Below are 25,038 nucleotides of genomic sequence, written 5' to 3'. Positions count from 1 at the left end.
GAAGGTTTAGCGATGAGGGTTCTATGATATACTTGCAGTATAAACACTAAATAGAGTGATGGGGTCAGGAGGATCTGATGAAGGTTTAGCGATGAGGGTTCTATGATATACTTGCAGTATAAACACTAAATAGAGTGATGGGGTCAGGAAGATCTGATGAAGGTTTAGCGATGAGGGTTCTATGATATACTGGCAGTATAAACACTAAGTAGAGTGATGGGGTCAGGAGGATCTGATGAAGGTTGAGCGATGAGGGTTCTATGATATACTTGCAGTATAAACACTAAATAGAGTGATGGGGACAGGAGGATCTGATGAAGGTTTAGCGATGAGGGTTCTATGATATACTTGCAGTATAAACACTAAATAGAGTGATGGGGTCAGGAGGATCTGATGAAGGTTTAGCGATGAGGGTTCTATGATATGCTGGCAGTATAAACACTAAGTAGGGTGATGGGATCAGGAGGATCTGATGAAGGTTGAGCGATGAGGGTTCTATGATATACTGGCAGTATAAACACTAAGTAGGGTGATGGGGTCAGGAGGATCTGATGAAGGTTTAGCGATGAGGGTTCTATGATATACTGGCAGTATAAACACTAAGTAGAGTGATGGGGTCAGGAGGATCTGATGAAGGTTTAGCGATGAGGGTTCTATGATATACTTGCAGTATAAACACTAAATAGAGTGATGGGGTCAGGAAGATCTGATGAAGGTTTAGCGATGAGGGTTCTATGATATACTGGCAGTATAAACACTAAGTAGAGTGATGGGGTCAGGAGGATCTGATGAAGGTTGAGCGATGAGGGTTCTATGATATACTTGCAGTATAAACACTAAATAGAGTGATGGGGACAGGAGGATCTGATGAAGGTTTAGCGATGAGGGTTCTATGATATACTTGCAGTATAAACACTAAATAGAGTGATGGGGTCAGGAGGATCTGATGAAGGTTTAGCGATGAGGGTTCTATGATATGCTGGCAGTATAAACACTAAGTAGGGTGATGGGATCAGGAGGATCTGATGAAGGTTGAGCGATGAGGGTTCTATGATATACTGGCAGTATAAACACTAAGTAGGGTGATGGGGTCAGGAGGATCTGATGAAGGTTTAGCGATGAGGGTTCTATGATATACTGGCAGTATAAACACTAAGTAGAGTGATGGGGTCAGGAGGATCTGATGAAGGTTGAGCGATGAGGGTTCTATGATATACTGGCAGTATAAACACTAAGTAGGGTGATAGGGTCAGGAGGATCTGATGAAGGTTTAGGGACCAGGGTTCTATAATATACTGGCAGTGTGCACAGACAGGAGGGTGATGGGTCAGGGGTATCTGGCAAGTGTTTAGAGATATGTATGATATACTGTCAGTGTACACACTCATGAGGTTGGTGGGGTCCAGTAGACTCTAATGAGGGTTTATGGGCACTTATACAAGTACACACTGGGGAATCCTCCTCAGGCCTACAAGGACAGAAGAGTCTGCAGGTTCATATTCTGCTGACAGATGGGACAGAGGTAACAGGTTCATTACCTGATAATTAGAGGAGTCACCACACTCGGCCCCGAGAGCCCAGGATAACAATGTAACAAGACTGAGAACCAGGCATGACACACAATGTGGGGAACTGGAGAGAGTGCAGAGAAGGGCAACCCAACTGATACGAGGCATGGAGGAGCTCAGCTATGAGGAAAGATTAGAGGGACTGAATGTATTCTCTACTGAGAAGAGGAGATTAAGGGGGGATATGATCTCCATGTATAATACATAAGGGGGGATATGATCTCCATGTATAATACATAAGGGGGATATGATCTCCATGTATAATACATAAGGGGGGATATGATCTCCATGTATAATACATAAGGGGGGGATATGATCACCATGTATAATACATAAGGGGGGGATATGATCTCCATGTATAATACATAAGGGGGGATATGCTCTCCATGTATAATACATAAGGGGGGATATGATCACCATGTATAATACATAAGGGGGGATATGATCTCCATGTATAATACATAAGGGGGGGATATGATCTCCATGTATAATACATAAGGGGGGATATGATCTCCATGTATAATACATAAGGGGGGATATGATCTCCATGTATAATACATAAGGGGGATAGGATCTCCATGTATAATACATAAGGGGGGATATGATCTCCATGTATAATACATAAGGGGGGATATGATCTCCATGTATAATACATAAGGGGGGATATGATCTCCATGTATAATACATAAGGGGGGATATGATCTCCATGTATAATACATAAGGGGGGGATATGATCTCCATGTATAATACATAAGGGGGGATATGATCTCCATGTATAATACATAAGGGGGGGATAGGATCTCCATGTATAATACATAAGGGGGATATGATCTCCATGTATAATACATAAGGGGGGATATAATCTCCATGTATAATACATAAGGGGGGATATGATCACCATGTATAATACATAAGGGGGGATATGATCACCATGTATAATACATAAGGGGGATATGATCACCATGTATAATACATAAGGGGGGGTATTATCTCCATGTATAATACATAAGGGGGGATATGATCTCCATGTATAATACATAAGGGGGGATATGATCTCCATGTATAATACATAAGGGGGGATACGATCTCCATGTATATTACATAAGGGGGATATGATCTCCATGTATAATACATAAGGGGGGATATGATCTCCATGTATAATACATAAGAGGGATATGATCTCCATGTATAATACATAAGGGGGATATGATCTCCATGTGTAATACATAAGGGGGGATATGATCTCCGTGTATAATACATAAGGGGGGATGTGATCTTCATGTATAATACATAAGGGGGGATATGATCTCCATGTATAATACATAAGGGGGGATATGACTTCCATGTATAATACATAAGGGGGGTATGATCTCCATGTATAATACATAAGGGGGGATATGATCTCCATGTATTATTATTATTATTATTATACAGTATTTATAAAGCGCCAATAGTTCGCTCAGCGCTGTACATTACAAAGGGAGACAGAACATGTGACAGAACAATACCAATACAATGCAAAACATGAGGGGATCAAGGGCCCTGCTCTTTCGAGCTTACAATCTAGGAGGGAGGGGGTGGTGGCACAGGAGGAGATAGCTGTGGGGGATGGAGTGGTAGGAAGAGTGGAGGAGGTTGGCAAGTTAGTAGGGGGTGGGGTAGGCTTCCCTGAAGAGATGGGTTTTCAGGGTGCGCCTAAAGGAGAGGAGAGTAGGTGATAATCTGATGGGTTGGGGCAGGGAGTTCCAGAGGATGGGTGACACCCTGGAGAAGTCCTGGAGGCGGGCATGGGAGGAGGAGACCAGGGAACTAGAGAGAAGGAGGTCTTGTGAGGAGCGGAGTGTGCGTGCTGGGCGGTACTTGGATATTAGGTCGGTGATGTAGTTCGGGGCAGTATGGTGGACGGCTTTGTACGTCAGTGTTAGGATTTTGAATTTGATCCGTTGCACAATCGGAAGCCAGTGGAGGGATTGGCAGAGGGGGGTGGCGGAGATGGAGCGGTTGGAAAGGTGAATGAGTCTGGCAGCCGTGTTCAGGATGGACTGAAGAGGGGATAGCCAGCGGCGAGGCAGGCCAGTGAGGAGGGAGTTGCAGTAGTCGAGTCGTGATATGATGAGGGAGTGGATGAGCTGTTTAGTGGTTTCTGGGGTTAGGAACGTGCGGGTTTTGGCGATGTTGCGGAGGTGGAGTCTGCATGTTGCGGAGGTGGAGTCTGCATGTTGCGGAGGCGGAGTCTGCATGTTGCGGAGGTGGAGTCTGCACGAGTTTGTTAAAGATTGGACTTGGGGCTGGAAGGATAGGTTGGAGTCCAGAATGACACCCAGTACTCTGGCCTGCGGGGCGGGTTTGATGGTGGCGTTGTTGGATGTGATGGAGAAGTCAGTGGGGGGTGGGGTCCGGGCTGGGGGGAAGACAAGAAACTCGGTTTTGGAGAGGTTCAATTTAAGGAAGTGGAGCGACATCCAGTCTGATATGTCGCTCAGTAGGTGTGTGATTCGGGCTGAGACCAAGGGGGTGAGGTGGGGGGTTGAGAGAGAGATTTGTGTGTCGTCGGCATAGAGGTGGTAGTTGAAGCCGTGAGAGTGTATGAGTTGGCCAAGGGAGGAGGTATAGATGGAGAAGAGAAGGGGCCCGAGGACAGAGCCTTGAGGGACCCCAACAGAGAGGGGGAGTGAGGGGGAGGTGGTAGCATTATAGGTAACGCTGAAGGAGCGTTGTGACAGGTAGGATGAGAGCCAGGAGAGAGCAGAATCTCTGAGGCCGAGGGAGTGTAGTTTTTTGAGGAGGAGGGGGTGGTCGACTGTGTCGAAGGCCGCAGAGAGGTCAAGGAGTAGGAGCACTGAATAGTGGCCATTAGCTTTGGCGGTTAGCAGGTCGTTGGAGAGTTTGAGTAAGGCAGTTTCGGTGGATAATACATAAGGATATGATCTCCATGTATAATACATAAGGGGGGGATATGATCACCATGTATAATATATAAGGGGGGATATGATCTCCATGTATAATACATAAGGGGGATATGATCACCATGTATAATATATAAGGGGGGATATGATCTCCATGTATAATACATAAGGGGGGATATGATCTCCATGTATAATACATAAGGGGGATATGATCTCCATGTATAATACATAAGGGGGGATATGATCTCCATGTATAATATATAAGGGGGGATATGATCTCCATGTATAATACATAAGGGGGGATATGATCTCCATGTATAATACATAAGGGGGATATGATCTCCATGTATAATACATAAGGGGGGATACGATCTCCATGTATAATATATAAGGGGGGATATGATCTCCATGTATGATACATAAGGGGGGGATATGATCTCCATGTATAATACATAAGGGGGATATGATCTCCATGTATAATACATAAGGGGGGATATGATCTCCATGTATAATACATAAGGGGGATATGATCTCCATGTATAATACATAAGGGGGATATGATCTCCATGTGTAATACATAAGGGGGGATATGATCTCCATGTATAATACATTAGGGGGGATATGATCTCCATGTATAATACATAAGGGGGGATATGATCTCCATGTACAATACATAAGGGGGGATATGATCACCATGTATAATACATAAGGAGGGATATGATCTCCATGTATAATACATAAGGGGGGATATGAGCTCCATGTATAATACATAAGAGGGGGGATATGATCTCCATGTATAATACATAAGGGGGGATATGATCTCCATGTATAATACATAAGGGGGTATGATCTCCATGTATAATACATAAGGGGGGATATGATCTCCATGTATAATACATAAGGGGGGGGATATGATCTCCATGTATAATACATAAGGGGGGGATATGATCTCCATGTATAATACATAAGGGGGGATATGATCCCCATGTATAATGCATAAGGGGGGATATGTTCTCCATGTATAATACATAAGGGGGGGGGGATATGATCTCCATGTATAATACATAAGGGGGGATATGATCACCATGTATAATACATAAGGGGGGGATATGATCTCCGTGTATAATACATAAGGGGGATATGATCTGGAGCTGTATTGTGGGTTCAAGGCTGGGGCTATGTAATGGTAGTCCAGGCTGAGGCTGTATTGGGTAGCCCAAGCAGGGACTGTATGGGGGGGGGGGTCCAGGCTGGGACTGTATTGGCGAGCATAGGCAAGAACTGTATGAGGGGGTCCAGGCGGAGGCTGTATAGGAAGTGTCCAGGCTGGGGCTGTATAGGGATAGTCCATGTTGAGACTGCATTGGGGAGCCCAGGCAGGGTCTGTATGAAGGGGGGGGGGGGGTGCAGGCTGAGGATGTATTGGGAGGAGTCCAGGCTGGGGCTGTATAGGGGGAGCCCAGGTAGGAACTGTATGGGGGGATCCAGGCTGAGGCTGTATTGGGGGGGGTCCAGGCTGTGACTGTGTTGGGGGGCAGGCTGAGGCTGTATAGGGGGAGCTCAGGCAGGGACTGTATGGGGGGACCAGGCTGAGGCTGTATTGGGGAGGGGGGTCCAGGCTGGGACTGTGTTGGGGGGGGGCAGGCTGAGGCTGTATAGGGGTAGTTCAGGCTGGGACTGTATTGTGGGGATCCAGGCTGGTACTGTAGCGGGGGTCCAGGCTGGGACAGTATGGGGGGGTCCAGGCTGAGGCTGTATTGGGGGGGTCCAGGCTAGGACTGTATTGGGGGGGTCCAGGCTGGGGCTGTATTGGGGGGGTCCAGGCTGCGACTGTGTTGGGGGGTCCAGGCTGGGACTGTAGGGGGGTCCAGGCTGAGGCAGTATTGGGGGGGTCCAGGCTGGGACTGTATTGGGGGGGTCCAGGCTGAGGCAGTATTGGGGGGGTCCAGGCTGGGACAGTATGGTGGGGTCCAGGCTGAGGCAGTATTGGGGGGTCCAGGCTGGGACAGTATGGGGGGTCCAAGCTGAGGCTGTATTGGGGGGGGGGTACAGGCTGGGACAGTATTGGGGGTTCAAGCTGAGGCTGTATTGGGGGGGGGGGGTCCAGGCTGGGACTGTAGGGGGGGTCCAGGCTGAGGCAGTATTGGGGGGGGGGTCCAGGCTGGGACAGTATGGGGGGGTCCAAGCTGAGGCTGTATTGGGGGGGTCCAGGCTGGGACTGTAGGGGGGGTCCAGGCTGAGGCAGTATTGGGGGGGGTCCAGGCTGGGACAGTATGGGGGGTCCAAGCTGAGGCTGTATTGGGGGTGTCCAGGCTGGGACAGTATGCGGGGGGGTCCAGGCTGGGACAGTATGGGGGGTCCAAGCTGAGGCTGTATTGGGGGGGTCCAGGCTGGTACTGTAGGGGGGTCCAGGCTGAGGCAGTATTGGGGGGGGGGGTCCAGGCTGGGACAGTATGGGGGGGTCCAAGCTAAGGCTGTATTGGGGGGGTCCAGGCTAGGACTGTAGGGGGGGTCCAGGCTGGGACAGTATGGGGGGGTCCAAGCTGAGGCTGTATTGGGGGGGTCCAGGCTGAGGCAGTATTGGGGGGGGGTCCAGGCTGGGACAGTATGGGGGGGTCCAGGCTGGGACTGTATTGGGGGTGTCCAGGCTGAGGCTGTATTTGGGGGGTCCAGGCTGGGACAGTATGGTGGGGTCCAGGCTGAGGCAGTATTGGGGGGGTCCAGGCTGGGACAGTATGGAGGGGTCCAGGCTGGGACAGTATGGGGGGGTCCAGGCTGAGGCTGTATTGGGGGGGGTCCAGGCTGAGGCTGTATTGGGGGGGTCCAGGGTGGGACTGTAGGGGGGGTCCAGGCTGGGACAGTATGGGGGGGGTCCAGGCTGGGACTGTATGGGGGGAACCAGTGTGGGGGTGATGGGGTATGATTTGCCTCTGTATTTCCAGCTTTAACCTCCATGGCCGGCCTCTAATCCTCAGAAGACGAGGCTGGATCTGCCGGGAGACAGAGGAAGGTTACGAGGGAAGAAGTCGCTCCATTAGCTTGCAGGGACTGCAGGGAATAATTCGATGTGGTGGCAGCGATCTATTTCGGTTGTGTGGAAGAGGATGATGTCATCTCTAGCTGCAATGCCACCTCCCCCCCCAGCCGGCGATAAAGTCCCTTAATGAGCCGTTTCCAATCCCTGGCACCAGTGCCAAGGCCGAGTCTGCTGCACGCTGAGAGAAGCCATCCATCCAGCATGCATCTAGAGGGGGGGGGGACTGTGCAACGTGCAGCTCACACCCGCCTCCCATCCTCCATCTTCTCAGCACAAGGACGTAGGGCCACATATCGCCTGCAAAGGGTTTTCTATCACATTAACCCCTCGCTGGCAATGGCGGCTGATTTGCTAAAACTGGAGGGTGCAAAAATCTGGTGCAGATCTGCATAGGAACCAATCAGCTTCCAGGTTTTATTGTCAAAGCTCCACTGAACAAGATGAAGCTAGAAGCCGATTGGCTCCCGTGCACAGCTGCACCGGATCGTGCACTCTCCATTTTTAGTAAATCCCCCCCCCCCAAGGATTCTTCTGCAGCCCATGACATCATTACGTTTCCATCAGAAGGAACTGTCAGATCGGGGTTCAGCTGGGTGAGGGAGCCCCAACATTTCCTGGGGGGTGGGGTGTGGGGGGGCTTGTCAGTCTAAATTCAAGGCTTGTCCCCGTTCCTTGGTAGAGGAGTACTCTCAGCATTCTCAGCAACTGCCATTGATCTAGATCCGCCTTTCTCAAACGTTCACCCCAGAGGAACCCCTAAAATCATTTTTGGGTCTCAGGGACCCCCTAATATCAATTCATCAGACAATTATGGAGATCATCGGGGTCGTGCAGCTGGTACTGCCCAGTAACATCGGACCCAGAACCATCAGGTCAAGGAACCCCAAACCACCTCCGGAGGGTCCACAATGGTAACAAGGTATCTAAAGCAGCAGAGAGAATACAATGTTTCCAACCTTCAGTGGTTTTTTCCCAGTTGGACACAATAGAATAAACATTCCCCAGCAAACAATGTGATAAAACTCTCACCCCAGCACTTGCAGTTCACAACTTTCAATGCTGCTGGCTCCTGCTCTTTCAGTGCTGCTTTCCTGAACTTTTGGTCTTCAGAGGAAAGTGTTAACAGTGGACAGTGCTGTCTCCAGTCAGTCCGTTGGCTTGCAGGGGGGGAGGAGAGAGAAGAAGGTGGGTGCCTTGCGATTTTAGGATATGGGCTGTGTGTTTCTATTGATTCTCATAGTGTAGGGGAGACACAATTCTAGTCGCTGCATGCAAGGGTGGCTCCATAGGGTGCTGCAAGAGAAAGGAGACACCCTGAGACTGGAGACCTGGACCAGAGGTTATGGCACCAGTTTAAAGAAGAATCCCAGGTATGGATCAGGGGCGGACTGACCATTTGGAAACTCGGGCACTGCCCGAGGGCCCGGGGTCAGTAGTGGGCCCCATGAGATGCCCCTGGTACCTTTTTCATAGGATTTTTCGAGTTTGGGCAAGGACACAGGGGCCCCATGATCCCCTATTGCCCGGGGGCCCCATGAGTTGTCAGTCCGCCCCTGGTATGGATATTATACATAGTTCCATTGTTCCAGCTTGGCTCAACTATGTATATATCATACCTGTGGGATCCTTCTAGAAGCTGGAAATCACAAAAGTAGACACCACTGTTACGCAGCTACTACAACGCAACTTCACATTACTGCACTGCTACTACACCACTACTATATCAGTACCAGAGGCGCCCCTAGGGTTGGTGTCACCCAGTGCAGTAACACTTGGTGACACCCCCTCTGACGATCCCCGCAGGATGGATCGGATCTGCGGATTGAGCATAATGTTTCGGACTCCGATCCATTATGCTCCCCAATCCGCAGTTCCGATCCATTCTGCGGGAATCGTCGGCTTGCTTTACAACTTACCTTTTCGTGGAGCGGGTCCGGTGTCCCCCCCGTGCGGCTGGTGTCACCCGGTGCGGGCCGCACCCCCCGCACCTGCCTCGGGACGTCACTGATCAGTACTACACAGCTACTACACGGCAACATCACATTACTACACAGCTACTACACCGCTACTTCCCCATTACTACACAGCTACTACACCGCTACTTCCCCATTACTACACAGCTACTACACCGCTGCTTCCCCATTACTACACAGCTACTACACCGCTGCTTCCCCATTACTACACAGCTACTACACCGCAACTTCACATTACTACACAGCTACTACACGGCAACTTCACATTACTACACAGCTACTACACCGCTACTTCCCCATTACTACACAGCTACTACACCGCAACTTCACATTACTACACAGCTACTACACCGCTACTTCCCCATTACTACACAGCTACTACACCGCTGCTTCCCCATTACTACACAGCTACTACACCGCAACTTCACATTACTACACAGCTACTACACGGCAACTTCACATTACTACACAGCTACTACACGGCAACTTCACATTACTACACAGCTACTACACCGCTACTTCCCCATTACTACACAGCTACTACACCGCTGCTTCCCCATTACTACACAGCTACTACACCGCAACTTCACATTACTACACAGCTACTACACGGCAACTTCACATTACTACACAGCTACTACACCGCTACTTCCCCATTACTACACAGCTACTACACCGCAACTTCACATTACTACACAGCTACTACACGGCAACTTCACATTACTACACAGCTACTACACCGCTACTTCCCCATTACTACACAGCTACTACACCGCTACTTCCCCATTATTACACAGCTACTACACCGCAACTTCACATTACTACACAGCTACTACACCGCTACTTCCCCATTACTACACAGCTACTACACCGCTACTTCCCCATTACTACACAGCTACTACACCGCAACTTCACATTACTACACAGCTACTACACCGCAACTTCACATTACTACACAGCTACTACACCGCAACTTCACATTACTACACAGCTACTACACCGCTACCATACCAGTACTACACAGCTACTACACTGCAACTTCTCCATTACTACAGCACTACTACACCACAACTTCAACATTAGTACACTGCTACTACACCACTACTATACCAGTACTACACAGCTACTACACCGCAACTTCACATTACTACACAGCTACTACACGGCAACTTCACATTACTAGACAGCTACTACACCGCTACCATACCAGTACTACACAGCTACTACACGGCAACTTCGCATTACTACACAGCTACTACACCGCAACTTCAACATTAGTATACTGCTACTACACCACTACTATACCAGTACTACACAGCTACTACCAGGGGCGGACTGACAACTCATGGGGCCCCCGGGCAATAGGGGAATCGTGGGGCCCCTGTGTCCTTGCCCAAATTAAAAAAAGCCTATGAAAAAGGTACCAGGGGCCCCCTACTGACCCCGGGCCCTCAGGTAGTGCCCGAGTTTCCAAATGGTCAGTCCGCCCCTGGCTACTACACTGCAACCTCACCATTACTACACTGCTACTACCCACTAATACTCTAGTACTACACTACTAAACCAGTGCTACATTAATACTACACCACTAATACACCAGTATTACACAGCTACTACACCGCAGCTTCACCATTACTACACCACTACCACACTAGTACTACACAACAACTACCCTGCTACTACACTAGTACTACACCACTACTAAATCAGTACTACACTGCTACTACAATAGAGCACTACTACTCTGCTACTCCAGTGATGTCCACGTGTTTCTGGGTCCTGTGACCAGCAGATGTCCTGTGGCACTGTGAATGAGGTCGCACTTGCACCGTCTATTTGCCTTCGGTAAATCCACCCCAAAGTGTTGGCGGAATCCCCGGGGAACTTTTCCACGGCTACACCAACCCCCCAAATGTGATCTGTGCCCCCACAATGGAGGTGAATGTACAGGTGGGATTCCTCGCTGACTCTGGGGCCCTCCACCAATCCCGTCCATCGCCAACATTTGGCTCCATCTCCATATTTATTCAAATATATTTGGATTTACTAAACTCTCAATAAATAAAAACCAGCAAAGAAGAACAGCAACAGGAAAACCTCCACTGATTGGTTGGCTGATTGATGATGTCATGACTGGAATCCTCATTTATATCGTATAAAGTATTTATAACACTGAGACTTCTAACGATATAAAATGACACAGGAAGGAAAGTTCATATAAAGCTCCGCCCATAGGGATGAATCCGATCCTGCTGATTGGTGGGCGGCTCTCAGCAGGAATTTCAGGTTTTTCCATAAATAAACCACAAGAAGAACATTCTGCTATCTGATCTCTGATGGATAGATCGACCTTTCTGTACCAGGATTCCTCCAGAGGTGGATGGGGGTTCCCTGAGCAATCAGCAATTACTGACGCACATAAATACCCACTGACCCCCAATGTAAGGGACATTCTTCCCACTGACCCCCAATGTAAGGGACATTCTTCCCACTGACCCCCAATGTAAGGAGCATTCTTCCCACTGATCACCAATGTAAGGAACATTCTTCCCACTGACCCCCAATGTAAGGGACATTCTTCCCACTGACCCCCAATGTAAGGAACATTCTTCCCACTGATCACCAATGTAAGGGACATTCTTCCCACTGACCCCCAATGTAAGGGACATTCTTCCCACTGACCCCCAATGTAAGGGACATTCTTCCCACTGACCACCAATGTAAGGGACATTCTTCCCACTGATCACCAATGTAAGGGACATTCTTCCCACTGACCCCCAATGTAAGGGACATTCTTCCCACTGATCATCAATGTAAGGGACATTCTTCCCACTGACCACCAATGTAAGGGACATTCTTCCCACTGACCCGTAATGTAAGGGACATTCTTCCCACTGACCACCAATGTAAGGGACATTCTTCCCACTGACCACCAATGTAAGGGACATTCTTCCCACTGACCCCCAATGTAAGGGACATTCTTCCCAGTGACCACCAATGTAAGGGACATTCTTCCCACTGACCCCCAATGTAAGGGACATTCTTCCCAGTGACCACCAATGTAAGGAACATTCTTCCCACTGACCCCCAATGTAAGGGACATTCTTCCCAGTGACCACCAATGTAAGGAACATTCTTCCCACTGACCACCAATGTAAGGGACATTCTTCCCACTGACCACCAATGTAAGGGACATTCTTCCCACTGACCCCCAATGTAAGGGACATTCTTCCCACTGATCACCAATGTAAGGGACATTCTTCCCACTGACCCCCAATGTAAGGGACATTCATCCCACTGACCCCCAATGTAAGGGACATTCTTCCCAGTGACCACCAATGTAAGGGACATTCTTCCCACTGACCCCCAATGTAAGGGACATTCTTCCCACTGATCACCAATGTAAGGGACATTCTTCCCAGTGACCACCAATGTAAGGGACATTCTTCCCACTGACCACCAATGTAAGGGACATTCTTCCCAGTGACCACCAATGTAAGGGACATTCTTCCCACTGACCCCCAATGTAAGGGACATTCTTCCCACTGACCCCCAAAGTAAGGGACATTCTTCCCACTGACCCCCAATGTAAGGGACATTCTTCCCACTGATCACCAATGTAAGGGACATTCTTCCCACTGATCACCAATGTAAGGGACATTCTTCCCACTGACCACCAATGTAAGGGACATTCTTCCCACTGACCACCAATGTAAGGGACATTCTTCCCACTGACCCCCAATGTAAGGGACATTCTTCCCAGTGACCACCAATGTAAGGGACATTCTTCCCAGTGACCACCAATGTAAGGGACATTCTTCCCACTGACCCCCAATGTAAGGGACATTCTTCCCACTGACCCCCAAAGTAAGGGACATTCTTCCCAGTGACCACCAATGTAAGGAACATTCTTCCCACTGACCCCCAATGTAAGGGACATTCTTCCCACTGACCCCCAATGTAAGGGACATTCTTCCCACTGATCACCAATGTAAGGGACATTCTTCCCACTGATCACCAATGTAAGGGACATTCTTCCCACTGACCACCAATGTAAGGGACATTCTTCCCACTGACCACCAATGTAAAGAACATTCTTCCCACTCACTGACCACCAATGTAAGGGACATTCTTCCCACTGACCCCCAATGTAAGGGACATTCTTCCCACTGACCCCCAATGTAAGGGACATTCTTCCCACTGACCCCGAATGTAAGGGACATTCTTCCCACTGACCACCAATGTAAGGGACATTCTTCCCACTGACCCCGAATGTAAGGGACATTCTTCCCACTGATCACCAATGTAAGGGACATTCTTCCCACTGACCCCCAATGTAAGGGACATTCTTCCCACTGACCACCAATGTAAGGGACATTCTTCCCACTGACCACCAATGTAAGGGACATTCTTCCCACTGACCCCCAATGTAAGGGACATTCTTCCCACTGACCACCAATGTAAGGGACATTCTTCCCACTGACCACCAATGTAAGGGACATTCTTCCCACTGACCCCCAATGTAAGGGACATTCTTCCCAGTGACCACCAATGTAAGGGACATTCTTCCCACTGACCCCCAATGTAAGGGACATTCTTCCCAGTGACCACCAATGTAAGGAACATTCTTCCCACTGACCCCCGATGTAAGGGACATTCTTCCCAGTGACCACCAATGTAAGGAACATTCTTCCCACTGACCACCAATGTAAGGGACATTCTTCCCACTGACCACCAATGTAAGGGACATTCTTCCCACTGACCCCCAATGTAAGGGACATTCTTCCCACTGATCACCAATGTAAGGGACATTCTTCCCACTGACCCCCAATGTAAGGGACATTCATCCCACTGACCCCCAATGTAAGGGACATTCTTCCCAGTGACCACCAATGTAAGGGACATTCTTCCCACTGACCCCCAATGTAAGGGACATTCTTCCCAGTGACCACCAATGTAAGGGACATTCTTCCCAGTGACCACCAATGTAAGGGACATTCTTCCCACTGACCCCCAATGTAAGGGACATTCTTCCCACTGACCCCCAAAGTAAGGGACATTCTTCCCAGTGACCACCAATGTAAGGAACATTCTTCCCACTGACCCCCAATGTAAGGGACATTCTTCCCACTGACCCCCAATGTAAGGGACATTCTTCCCACTGATCACCAATGTAAGGGACATTCTTCCCACTGATCACCAATGTAAGGGACATTCTTCCCACTGACCACCAATGTAAGGGACATTCTTCCCACTGACCACCAATGTAAAGAACATTCTTCCCACTCACTGACCACCAATGTAAGGGACATTCTTCCCACTGACCCCCAATGTAAGGGACATTCTTCCCACTGACCCCCAATGTAAGGGACATTCTTCCCACTGACCCCCAATGTAAGGGACATTCTTCCCACTGACCCCGAATGTAAGGGACATTCTTCCCACTGACCACCAATGTAAGGGACATTCTTCCCACTGACCCCAAATGTAAGGGACATTCTTCCCACTGATCACCAATGTAAGGGACATTCTTCCCACTGACCACCAATGTAAGGGACATTCTTCCCACTGACCCCCAATGTAAGGGACATTCTTCCCACTGACCACCAATGTAAGGGACATTCTTCCCACTGACCCCCAATGTAAGGGACATTCTTCCCACTGACCACCAATGTAAGGGACATTCTTCCCACTGACCCCCAATGTAAGGGACATTCTTCCCAGTGACCACCAATGTAAGGGACATTCTTCCCACTGACCCCCAATGTAAGGGACATTCTTCCCAGTGACCACCAATGTAAGGAACATTCTTCCCACTGACCACCAATGTAAGGGACATTCTTCCCACTGACCACCAATGTAAGGGACATTCTTCCCACTGACCACCAATGTAAGGGACATTCTTCCCACTAACCCCCGATGTAAGGGACATTCTTCCCAGTGACCACCAATGTAAGGAACATTCTTCCCACTGACCACCAATGTAAGGGACATTCTTCCCACTGACCACCAATGTAAGGGACATTCTTCCCACTGACCCCCAATGTAAGGGACATTCTTCCCACTGATCACCAATGTAAGGGACATTCTTCCCACTGACCCCCAATGTAAGGGACATTCATCCCACTGACCCCCAATGTAAGGGACATTCTTCCCAGTGACCCCCAATGTAAGGGACATTCTTCCCAGTGACCACCAATGTAAGGGACATTCTTCCCACTGACCCCCAATGTAAGGGACATTCATCCCACTGACCCCCAATGTAAGGGACATTCTTCCCACTGACCCCCAATGTAAGGGACATTCTTCCCAGTGACCACCAATGTAAGGGACATTCTTCCCAGTGACCACCAATGTAAGGGACATTCTTCCCACTGACCCCCAATGTAAGGGACATTCTTCCCACTGACCCCCAAAGTAAGGGACATTCTTCCCAGTGACCACCAATGTAAGGAACATTCTTCCCACTGACCCCCAATGTAAGGGACATTCTTCCCACTGACCCCCAATGTAAGGGACATTCTTCCCACTGATCACCAATGTAAGGGACATTCTTCCCACTGATCACCAATGTAAGGGACATTCTTCCCACTGACCACCAATGTAAGGGACATTCTTCCCACTGACCACCAATGTAAAGAACATTCTTCCCACTCACTGACCACCAATGTAAGGGACATTCTTCCCACTGACCCCCAATGTAAGGGACATTCTTCCCACTGACCCCCAATGTAAGGGACATTCTTCCCACTGACCCCCAATGTAAGGGACATTCTTCCCACTGACCCCGAATGTAAGGGACATTCTTCCCACTGACCACCAATGTAAGGGACATTCTTCCCACTGACCCCAAATGTAAGGGACATTCTTCCCACTGATCACCAATGTAAGGGACATTCTTCCCACTGACCCCCAATGTAAGGGACATTCTTCCCACTGACCACCAATGTAAGGGACATTCTTCCCACTGACCACCAATGTAAGGGACATTCTTCCCACTGACCCCCAATGTAAGGGACATTCTTCCCACTGACCACCAATGTAAGGGACATTCTTCCCACTGACCCCCAATGTAAGGGACATTCTTCCCAGTGACCACCAATGTAAGGAACATTCTTCCCACTGACCCCCGATGTAAGGGACATTCTTCCCACTGACCACCAATGTAAGGGACATTCTTCCCACTGACCCCCAATGTAAGGGACATTCTTCCCACTGACCCCCGATGTAAGGGACATTCTTCCCACTGACTCCCAATGTAAGGGACATTCTTCCCACTGACCCCCGATGTAAGGGACATTCTTCCCACTGACTCCCAATGTAAGGGACATTCTTCCCACTGACCCCCAATGTAAGGGACATTCTTCCCACTGACCACCAATGTAAGGGACATTCTTCCCTCTGATCTCCAATGTAAGGGACATTCTTCCCACTGGCCCCCGATGTAAGGGACATTCTTCCCACTGACTCCCAATGTAAGGGACATTCTTCCCACTGATCACCGATGTAAGGGACATTCTTCCCACTGACCACCAATGTAAGGGACATTCTGCCCACTGACCCCCAATGTAAGGGACATTCTTCCCACTGACCCCCAATGTAAGGGATATTCTTCCCACTGACCACCAATGTAAGGGACATTCTTCCCACTGACTCCCAATGTAAGGGACATTCTTCCCACTGATCACCGATGTAAGGGACATTCTTCCCACTGACCCCCAATGTAAGGGGCATTCTTCCCACTGACCACCAATGTAAGGGGCATTCTTCCCACTGACCACCAATGTAAGGGGCATTCTTCCCACTGACCACCAATGTAAGGGACATTCTTCCCACTGATCACCAATGTAAGGGACATTCTCCCCACTGACCCCCAATGTAAGGGACATTCTTCCCACTGACCCCCAATGTAAGGGACATTCTTCCCACTGACCCCCAATGTAAGGGGCATTCTTCCCACTGACCCCCAATGTAAGGGACATTCTTCCCACTGACCCCCAATGTAAGGGACATTCTTCCCACTGACCACCAATGTAAGGGACATTCTTCCCACTGACCACCAATGTAAGGGACATTCTTCCCACTGATCACCAATGTAAGGGACATTCTTCCCACTGACCCCCAATGTAAGGGACATTCTTCCCACTGACCCCCAATGTAAGGGACATTCTTCCCACTGATCACCAATGTAAGGGACATTCTTCCCACTGATCACCAATGTAAGGGACATTCTTCCCACTGACCCCCAATGTAAGGGACATTCTCCCCACTGACTCCCAATGTAAGGGACATTCTCCCCACTGACCCCCAATGTAAGGGACATTCTCCCCACTGACTCCCAATGTAAGGGACATTCTCCCCACTGACCCCCAATGTAAGGGACATTCTCCCCACTGACCCCCAATGTAAGGGACATTCTCCCCACTGACCCCCAATGTAAGGGACATTCTCCCCACTGACCCCCAATGTAAGGGACATTCTTCCCACTGATCACCAATGTAAGGGACATTCTTCCCACTGACCCCCAATGTAAGGGACATTCTTCCCACTGACCCCCAATGTAAGGGACATTCTTCCCACTGACCCCCAATGTAAGGGACATTCTTCCCACTGACCACCAATGTAAGGGACATTCTTCCCACTGACCCCCAATGTAAGGGACATTCTTCCCAGTGACCACCAATGTAAGGGACATTCTTCCCACTGACCCCCAATGTAAGGGACATTCTTCCCAGTGACCACCAATGTAAGGAACATTCTTCCCACTGACCCCCGATGTAAGGGACATTCTTCCCAGTGACCACCAATGTAAGGAACATTCTTCCCACTGACCACCAATGTAAGGGACATTCTTCCCACTGACCACCAATGTAAGGGACATTCTTCCCACTGACCCCCAATGTAAGGGACATTCTTCCCACTGATCACCAATGTAAGGGACATTCTTCCCACTGACCCCCAATGTAAGGGACATTCATCCCACTGACCCCCAATGTAAGGGACATTCTTCCCAGTGACCACCAATGTAAGGGACATTCTTCCCACTGACCCCCAATGTAAGGGACATTCTTCCCAGTGACCACCAATGTAAGGGACATTCTTCCCAGTGACCACCAATGTAAGGGACATTCTTCCCACTGACCCCCAATGTAAGGGACATTCTTCCCACTGACCCCCAAAGTAAGGGACATTCTTCCCAGTGACCACCAATGTAAGGAACATTCTTCCCACTGACCCCCAATGTAAGGGACATTCTTCCCACTGACCCCCAATGTAAGGGACATTCTTCCCACTGATCACCAATGTAAGGGACATTCTTCCCACTGATCACCAATGTAAGGGACATTCTTCCCACTGACCACCAATGTAAGGGACATTCTTCCCACTGACCACCAATGTAAAGAACATTCTTCCCACTCACTGACCACCAATGTAAGGGACATTCTTCCCACTGACCCCCAATGTAAGGGACATTCTTCCCACTGACCCCCAATGTAAGGGACATTCTTCCCACTGACCCCCAATGTAAGGGACATTCTTCCCACTGACCCCGAATGTAAGGGACATTCTTCCTACTGACCACCAATGTAAGGGACATTCTTCCCACTGACCCCAAATGTAAGGGACATTCTTCCCACTGATCACCAATGTAAGGGACATTCTTCCCACTGACCCCCAATGTAAGGGACATTCTTCCCACTGACCACCAATGTAAGGGACATTCTTCCCACTGACCACCAATGTAAGGGACATTCTTCCCACTGACCCCCAATGTAAGGGACATTCTTCCCACTGACCACCAATGTAAGGGACATTCTTCCCACTGACCCCCAATGTAAGGGACATTCTTCCCAGTGACCACCAATGTAAGGAACATTCTTCCCACTGACCCCCGATGTAAGGGACATTCTTCCCACTGACCACCAATGTAAGGGACATTCTTCCCACTGACCCCCAATGTAAGGGACATTCTTCCCACTGACCCCCGATGTAAGGGACATTCTTCCCACTGACTCCCAATGTAAGGGACATTCTTCCCACTGACCCCCGATGTAAGGGACATTCTTCCCACTGACTCCCAATGTAAGGGACATTCTTCCCACTGACCCCCAATGTAAGGGACATTCTTCCCACTGACCACCAATGTAAGGGACATTCTTCCCTCTGATCTCCAATGTAAGGGACATTCTTCCCACTGGCCCCCGATGTAAGGGACATTCTTCCCACTGACTCCCAATGTAAGGGACATTCTTCCCACTGATCACCGATGTAAGGGACATTCTTCCCACTGACCACCAATGTAAGGGACATTCTGCCCACTGACCCCCAATGTAAGGGACATTCTTCCCACTGACCCCCAATGTAAGGGATATTCTTCCCACTGACCACCAATGTAAGGGACATTCTTCCCACTGACTCCCAATGTAAGGGACATTCTTCCCACTGATCACCGATGTAAGGGACATTCTTCCCACTGACCCCCAATGTAAGGGGCATTCTTCCCACTGACCACCAATGTAAGGGGCATTCTTCCCACTGACCACCAATGTAAGGGGCATTCTTCCCACTGACCACCAATGTAAGGGACATTCTTCCCACTGATCACCAATGTAAGGGACATTCTCCCCACTGACCCCCAATGTAAGGGACATTCTTCCCACTGACCCCCAATGTAAGGGACATTCTTCCCACTGACCCCCAATGTAAGGGACATTCTTCCCACTGACCACCAATGTAAGGGACATTCTTCCCACTGACCACCAATGTAAGGGACATTCTTCCCACTGATCACCAATGTAAGGGACATTCTTCCCACTGACCCCCAATGTAAGGGACATTCTTCCCACTGACCCCCAATGTAAGGGACATTCTTCCCACTGATCACCAATGTAAGGGACATTCTTCCCACTGACCCCCAATGTAAGGGACATTCTCCCCACTGACTCCCAATGTAAGGGACATTCTCCCCACTGACCCCCAATGTAAGGGACATTCTCCCCACTGACTCCCAATGTAAGGGACATTCTCCCCACTGACCCCCAATGTAAGGGACATTCTCCCCACTGACCCCCAATGTAAGGGACATTCTCCCCACTGACCCCCAATGTAAGGGACATTCTCCCCACTGACCCCCAATGTAAGGGACATTCTCCCCACTGACCCCCAATGTAAGGGACATTCTCCCCACTGACCCCCAATGTAAGGGTCTTTTCCTACAGACTAGCACACATCCCATTTTCCATTGTATAGATAATATAAGTGAGGGAGGATATCTGTACATTTTCTGGATATTATAAATCGGCTCCTCGGCTCGGCTCGACTCGACTCTCTGGGGACGGTTGTCGGTTGTCGTGGTTCACAGATGTCTTGTGACGTCTCCGTGGGATGGAAATAGTAAGTGTGTCATTGCTGTCCTCAGGAAGACTGCGGATGAGTCAGTGGCGTCTCGGGAATGGGGCGGCCCCTCACCCACCATGGATCTCCCACCACGAGGAGTCGTTCCAGGCTCCCATCTCTTCCCTGCCCTCCAATCACCCGGAAGGATGAGAATCACACTGGTCCCATAGACCCAAGGACCAGAAGAGGGGACAACCGTCACCATGGTGTGCCGGGTCCAAATCAAAGTTCACCTCCAGCCAAAACCATTTCCATTTGTTTTAGATGGAGAACCCCTGCCTGTGTACCACTGGGGGGAGGTGTCACCAGAATAGGTGTCCCCATTGGCAGGTTTCCCCTCTCTTCCTGTTCTGGTGACAACATGAGGAACCTCCCTCGCTTTCTGTCTCGGTGGCAATGATGATAGAAGGTGATCCACCCAGTGGGGACACAGAAAAACCTGACAGAGGATCTGTCGAAAAAACTTCCATCCAACCACTAAAATGAACGCAGACAATCGACCCCAACCTATCCATAAAAGTCAACCTGATTGTGAAAATCTGAAACAGCTTCCTCTGATGTCACTGCACACTGAGAGCTTCTCACAATGTGCACTAGAAGCTGCAGCCAGTCATATAGAGCTCCACCTCATTTCCTGGCTGGAGGATGTCCAGCATCATCTAGCTCCCTCCTCCCCAACCCTTCAGAAATGCACAGGTGTACCAGCTCCTCCCCTTCAACAATGCACAGGTGTACCGGCTCCTCCCCTTCAACAATGCACAGGTGTACCAGCTCCTCCCCTTCAGACTTGCATAGGTGTATCGGCTCCTCCCCTTCAGTCTTGCACAGGTGTACCGGCTCCTCCCCTTCAGTCTTGCACAGGTGTACCAGCTCCTCCCTTTCAGTCTTGCATAGGAGTACGTGCTCCTCCCCTTCAGTCTTGCACAGGTGTACGTGCTCCTCCCCTTCAGTCTTGTACCGGTGTACTGGCTCCTCCCCTTCAGTCTTGTACTGGTGTACTGGCTCCTCCCCTTCAGTCTTGCACAGGTGTACCTGCTCCTCCCCTTCAGTCTTGTACCGATGTACTGGTTCCTCCCCTTCAGTCATGCACAGGTGTACCGCCTCCTCCCCTCCAGTCTTGCACAGGTGTACCAACTCCTCCCCTTCAGTCTTGCACAGGTGTACTGGGTCCTCCCCTTCAGTCTTGTACCGGCTCCTCCCCTTCAGTCTTGTACCGGTGTACTGGCTCCTCCCCTTCAGTCTTGCATAGGTGTACCGGCTCCTCCCCTTCAGTCTTGCGCAGGTGTACCGGCTCCTCCCCTTCAGTCTTGCACAGGTGTACCGGCTCCTCCCCTTCAGTCTTGCGCAGGTGTACCGGCTCCTCCCCTTCAGTCTTGCACAGGTGTACCGACTCCTCCCCTTCAGTCTTGCAAAGGTGTACCGGCTCCTCCCCTTCAGTCTTGCACAGGTGTACCGGCTCCTCCCCTTCAGTCTTGCGCAGGTGTACCGGCTCCTCCCCTTCAGTCTTGCACAGGTGTACCGACTCCTCCCCTTCAGTCTTGCACAGGTGTACCGGCTCCTCCCCTTCAGTCTTGCACAGGAGTATCGGCTCCTCTCCTGGATAGAAATGGCTTCCTCTGATGTCACTGCACACTGAGAGCTTCTCACAATGTGCATTAGAAGCTGCAGCCAGTCAGATAGAGCTCCGCCTCATTTCCTGGCTGGAGGACGTCCAGCATCATCTAGCACTTTCCTCCCCAGCATGAGTGTCCTTGGCCGAGCCCCTTTCATTCCTTGGATTTTAGGTCGTTCAATCATGGACACTCAGTTTTGCCTATGGTGCCTGCCTAGGAACGCCCCTTCCTCCACACTGACACCCACCCATCATGTTCATATTTGCATAACCCCTCCCACTGCTTGCATCAGGACTGAGGGCCCTGTGAGAGTATTACCAGAGCAGGGTGCAATGAGGTTTTCAGGAAGCTATGTACAACCCTCTGCTGGCCCCTCCTACAGCCACGATCTGCTTGCATTGCATAGAGAAGCACAGAAACCCGGTGATGACATCACTAAGACTAGAAAAGCTACAATTTCTGGGGAAATTGTGTGAAGTGTTCTTGCCTCCTCCAGTAGTCTACAACTGGAGTGGGCGGAGTAACTGGGTGGAGTGGGCGGAGTAACTGGGTGGAGTGGGCGGAGTAACTGTTGTGTGGTTGGAGTGGCTGGAGTAACTGTGAAAAGGTCAATGGGCGGCATGAGTTGCAAACAAATGGTCATAATGTGAAAACTATCAGGACTATGGCTCAGCCGTGGACATGATTAGTGGCAGCGGGGATAGCTGAACGTTTTGATATAAGATTTGTGTAGGCCCCATGAGTTGTCAGTCCGCCCCTGGGTGAGCTGGAAAATGAGGGAGTGATGGCAGTTTAGAGATCATGTCCTGATTTTTCACCTTTACAAACAGTCTGCCTCCCTGTCGGCTTGGGCACACTGCACAGCACAGCCATCCAGAGCAGTGTGAGTACAGTGAAGCACACAGACCCCACCCCCTAGTAAAACACTCCCTGCACACAGTTAACCCTTTGATCGGCCCTCACATTAACCCCTTCCTGCCCAGTGCCATTAGTACAGTGTCAGTGCTGTTTTATAGCACTGATCCCTGTATTGGTGTCACTGGGGATGTCAGTGACACCAAGTCAGTTCCCCCAGAATGCCCGCTGCACTCCCGCTATAAGTCGCTGATCGCCGCCATTACTAGTAGGGGAAAAAAAAAAATCCCTGTATCTATACCGCCATTTGTAGACGCTATAACTTTCGCATAAACAAATGAATTTACACGTATCGGGAATTTTTTTTAGCGAAGACACGGAGCAGAAAACATTTTGTCCAAAATTTATGACGAAATTTGATGTTTTTCATTTTTTTTAATGGACGTGTTTAATAGCAAAAAGTCCAAAATATTGTTTTTTTCTCAAAATCAACGTTTTTTTTTTGCTTATAGCACAAAAAATTAAAAACCGCACAGGCGTCAAATACCATCGAAACAAAGCACCATTCATGGGGAAAAAAGGATGTAAATTTCATCTGGGTGCGGCGTTACATGACCGCGCAATTGTCAGCTAACGTAACGCAGCACCGTAACGCAAAAAATGGCCCGGTCAGGAAGGGGGGGGGGGAATCCTCTGGAAGGCGAGGGGGGGGGAGGTAATAAAGTCATTATAATTCTGATTAGGGGGAGTGGGGGGAACAGGGAAAGCAAAATATAAGCACATTAAATTTCGTGACCTTGAGAACAGAAATGCCATATATTGCAGCTTACCAGTCCTTCGTTGTGGTGGCTGCATTAGTTTTCTTTTTCTCAGGGTTTTCTTTAACATTTTTAACCTGGTGATCCTGCCAGTAACATATTTCCTCTCCTAGGGTGGCAATGCTCACTCACTGTACTGTACCTATGAAGGGGTAGCGTTGTCACCTAAGAACAGGACTACATAACACCTCCCGCTCTCTTCTTCTTCTGGGAAGGATTCTGTAGTCCAGAGAAAAACTGCTCCAGGCTGATAATGCTGCAGAGTGTAGTGGACTGCACTGGACTTCTGGCGGGATCAACAGGTGTTTCTCTGTACGTTCATTTATTGGGAACACATTGTTGGACCTTCACTTGAACCCCCGACCCCCCCGTAAGCCCGATCAGCACTGAAATCTTCCAGCGCTGGACGCAATCTGATTGGTAGATGATGACCCCCATTGCAGCAGCTGGCAGTCAGGGAGGATTCTGGGAGTTTCTGGAATTCCACACGGGAACAAAGACAGAATCCCAAACTCGACACATTCCTCAGACTGCGAACGGCTCCGAATATTCCGCGTCATTAAAAGCACATTGATGAGAGTTCGTAAAACCTGCCGTACGTGACTCAGCGCGAACCTGGCAGTCGGCGACCCCTTCCTGCACCCAGGACCGCACGCCTGGAACCTGTGGTGCTGATCCTCTGATTTCACGGGAGAGAAGCTGCAATTCCGGTGTGCATAGAACACACATACATGACACAGAACACACATACATGACAGAGAACACACATACATGACACAGAACACACATACATGACACAGAACACACATACATGACACAGAACACACATACATGACACAGAACACACATACATGACACAGAACACACATAC

Source organism: Staurois parvus, unplaced genomic scaffold, assembly GCF_062004578.1.
Source record: "Staurois parvus isolate SC_StPar_1 unplaced genomic scaffold, SC_StPar_1.0 ptg003270l, whole genome shotgun sequence".
NCBI classification, from domain to species: domain Eukaryota; kingdom Metazoa; phylum Chordata; class Amphibia; order Anura; family Ranidae; genus Staurois; species Staurois parvus.
Note: the sequence above shows the minus strand (reverse complement) of the source record.